Below are 4,221 nucleotides of genomic sequence, written 5' to 3'. Positions count from 1 at the left end.
TTGACTTCCCTGATCAAAACCTTCAGCTTTAACACTGCAGGAAATCAGTGCTGCGTTCTGATGAGGCCATGAGAAATGAGTAATGGTCTTTGCTGAATGAATTCATTAAGCCTGGAATGTCTGGATATTCTGCACKGAGAGCCCACTCAATGGGCTCGGATCAAAACGTCTCTTTTCATCAGATCCTTGGAGGATCCAACACAGCCAGGCTGCCATTTCACAAACTAAACACATCCAGATCTTTGYCCAAAACTTTGACAGAAACTCCTCGGAGCTGAGAGCTGTCCACCTCCGTTACAGAACAGACTCGCTGCTTGTTTTATTTATGATGAATGTAGAGGAAAGATGGTGAACTGGCTTTAAACTGGCTTTAAACACCACTGTTAGTGAGCTGGCAGGACTCCAAACAGTGCACTTATAGAAACCACCCCTGCTGTATTTAGACACATCCTGTCTCCATGGGCACTGAGTCTGAAAAGAGGCCTTTGCACAGCTGGTCTGCAGCAACAAAGGAAAACTGTGGGAGGAGCAAGAAACAGTGAAGGAGTGTTCAGATGTTCAGACAGGAACAGAGGAAGGGGAGTGAAAGTACCAGTCAACACACTGGTTCTGGACGTGGCAGGAGGAGGGAGAAAGGAGGAGGTCCAGTGAAAGCTGAGGAGAGGAAGACGWGAACACAAACTGTGTGAGGACAGCAGCAGAAAGTTACAAACAGCTGCTGATCTCCTGAAGGAGTCCGATCACCTCCTCTGTAGACCTGCTCTGAGTCTGAACCAGCTGATCGATGAGAACTTTATGACCACAGGTGCCCATTAAAACCAGTGGAAACAGCGAAGCTCCAACAGTGAAACAAATTCACTGCCAAGGTGAGAAATCCTTTCAAAGCTGCTCAGATTAGAAGTTGTTGAACTCTCTGCCATGACTTGTTGACGTGTTTGAAACAAGATGTTCTGTCTGTTCTCTGCTGCTGATGAAACCAACTCTCTAACCTCTGATGGCACAGATGTTCATCAGAGCAGAGCTGAGTGATGAGCAGGTTTTCCTGGAATATATTGTGTTTAAAGTACTCTGTAAGACTGCAGGGACTGAAGGTTTAACTGCTGCAGAGGCTTTCTGTTTGCATCAAATGTCTGTTGTCACTTTTTATAACATCTGTTTCAGATTTTATAGCACACTTTCTGCTGGACACACTGTATATTGTGGAATGTTTGTTGATGCATGTCAAGGCTTTAGCATCATATTTACTGCACAAAACTGACATTTGTGTCAATCATTCAACATGAAGCAGCAGCACAGAAGCCAGAGCTGAACAACATCCAGAAATGGATCTGAGGATTCTTTAAATAAAACTAATTTGGCCAGAATTCACAACACTGCAAATATATTGTATCAGATAATCCTCAGCATAGCTGCATGAAACAGACTGGGGTAAGTTGAGCCCCCCTTGTTGCAAGGAAACGTAAAGAAAATTGATCAAGTGACCAAATATTTAGGAGGAGGCTGTCCTTTCATCTGTGAGTCTGTGAAGGTAAGAAGCACATGGGTAAAGCTGTTAGACATTTATTTATGAAAAAACATTTTTCACTCTTGAAAGTGAATTTAGGCTACCATAAGTTTCAGGAGAATTGTGTTTATACTAAAGTAAAGRATTTTAAATTGGTTTCATACATCAATGGTCGTCTCTGTGAGCTACAACATGAGGTGTTAAACCTAGCATAAAGGTGAACCATTTTAGCTGTAGGGACTAATAATATCAAAATGRTAGCTCTGGGCTAAATTGAGACATTTTGACAAGTAAGTGTATTTTATCTGTAGCCTACATGTCTTCAATATTAAATCAAGATTCTGCATTTGTATGATTACAGAGTGGACATCATGTATATAAGCACAAAACAAGTAGGGGAGCCACCAGTGAAGTGTGTTGGAGCAGCAGCTGAGGATGCCAAAATAGAATAAAAGACACTGATGAAAAAGAAAATGTACCTTKGAAAAATACAGGCTATGATGGAGAACAGAGGCTAAAAAGGATTCTCTCAGACGGCATGGAGTCTGAACTTGACAAACATTTTAAGAATCTCACAGACCAGTCTCATGTCTTACTACCCTCACATGCAGAGAACTTTCCTACGAGTTTGAAGTGAAACAACATCCCAGTGCCTGACAACTGGTCAGGAGGAGAACAAGCAGGTAGCGTAAGAGATGTTGAACATTGACATCTATCTAAATATGTAGGGTTCCCTATTCACAACAAAACATAATAAATATATAATATGTTTAAACTAAAAAATTGTACCACTTTTTTGGTGAAAATAGGACATTTTGAATTGAATGGCAGCAACACAAAAACATAACAAAGTTCAGACAAAGGCTGTGAAAGGAAATGATAGAGATCAGAAATGGCTGGAATTTTGTGAGTAATCACTGAATCAGACAAATCCTGTAAAACTCATGTTGTTAGTCAGTAAAAGTATTTTGTTGTGTACTTGGAGCCTCTAGGAGTGAAAAACGGTGGAATTTAGTTCCTCCAGATGCTCTGTAGATATCTTTATATTCTGTTTGGGTATGTTTGTTTATTTAACCCTTTCAGTTTCATCTATTGTTTTATGACATTTTCTGAACGATTATTGAAGTSAAACTGTTTGAGACAGAGCTTCTGAACAAGGTCTGGACTTTCTTCTTCCTCCTCTCGTCTGGGTCAGACTCTGCTCCAACACATGAGGCTGATGGGTCAGTTTTCTGTTGCTGACATCTTTGAATCATTTGTAAATAAAAAGTGAACTTATTTTTTTAAATAAAAAGTTTTGGTCCTGCTCTATAGTCATAAACCCCTCTATCAAACTAACGGACCACTCTGGAAAGACACAGCCTCAAAACGAGTTGGTTTGAGACACATCTCAGAAAGGGATGAAAGAGGAGCTTGTGTTACAATAAGAATGAATTCAGACCAAAGCATTGCAGTTCTATTTTATATAGACCCTAACTGAATGAATTAAATGTGAAAAAGACCAATTTAAAGCATCTTATGTTTATTTTAACTGGCAACAGATCAGTAGGTGTCCACGAACAACACTTTAGAAATAAAAAAGGGCAGAGGTTTGCCAGTACTGGGAACAATTTCACAACAATGCTTCTTAATGAAAAACAGAGACTTTGAATATTTTCTCTTTAGTTCAAAATATCATCAAAAGATGTTAAAAATGTGCAGAAACCCCCTACACAAAGCTGGAGGTCAGCACTGAATTCCTGTGATATTCAAGACCTTGGGTAAAAAAACAGCTTTAAAAACAGGTCAGATCTGGTTCTGGACATCAWTGCATGGGCTCAGGAACACTTCCACAAGTTATTGTCTTTAAACACAGTTTGCTGTGCCATCTACAAAGGCTGGGTAAAGCTCTATCATGCATAAAACCAGCTGTATGATGTGAACAGTATGCTACTGATGGACCAACAGCCCCTCTAAACCTCCTGCAGCTGCTCKGCTCTGTTCCCAGGGTTTACAGAACGTTGTTCAAACTCTGAGCTTCACAGAGCTAAACATGGACACTCTTTACAAGAGTGTTACTGCCAAGAAGTTCAAACTCACTCAGTATTTTTCCATAAATATAGTACTCAGTCACTATCACTTAAAGTGTATTTTCCAGAAAGAGAGAGCATTTTTCAGCCAAGGTTTGCACCACCTGTGAAATCTCATAATAACACTAACTCATTAAAAGTAGGGCTGACCTTCATTGTTCATACACATAAAGGGATAGAGATACTTTTCTAAATCAAATTTATTTGAATAAAAAAATACATACCGTATCTATTCAAGTATAATACGTAAAATTTAATCCATAAAATCATCCATAAAGTTGGGGGGTAGTATTATACTCAGATAAATATTTTTACTTGTGTATTTTAACTGAAATGTCGGCGAAATTATTGAGTCCGGGAATGAGACGTGTTGTAAAAAGCAGTTGAAACGAGCTCACCTCAGACACTCCTTCGTGCTTTAGAGTGAGATAACACATCCAGGCAGGCGACATGATGTGAAAAAAAGGGAGGAAAAAGCAGTCCTGCACCTTAATAATGATAACAAACTAATGACATTAGCGTGTGACCGAGCCGTTGCTCGAACAACAACAAACACACATGGCTGCCATCTACCGGTGTTCTAAAAAAGTTTGTATCCCTGAAAAAAGTTTGCCCACCAGAGGGGGCGCTCGTGAGTAGAAAGTAATC

The 4,221-nt window shown here is 39.7% G+C and overlaps 1 long non-coding RNA gene across 1 annotated transcript in view; it reads left to right on the top strand.

Moving 5' to 3' along the window:
• Nucleotides 1-598: 598 nt before the first annotated feature.
• Nucleotides 599-4,221, top strand: part of LOC106533345 (uncharacterized) — a 20,400-nt gene continuing 16,777 nt past the window's right edge. Inside the window, exon 1 of the long non-coding RNA XR_001312226.1 lies at nt 599-866. This is a non-coding gene — a long non-coding RNA (uncharacterized LOC106533345). The remainder of the gene's footprint in view (nt 867-4,221) is intronic.

The sequence above is a fragment of the Austrofundulus limnaeus genome, unplaced genomic scaffold (assembly GCF_001266775.1).
Source record: "Austrofundulus limnaeus strain Quisiro unplaced genomic scaffold, Austrofundulus_limnaeus-1.0 Scaffold926, whole genome shotgun sequence".
NCBI lineage: Eukaryota > Metazoa > Chordata > Actinopteri > Cyprinodontiformes > Rivulidae > Austrofundulus > Austrofundulus limnaeus.
This window is presented reverse-complemented; position numbering and strand designations above follow the sequence as displayed.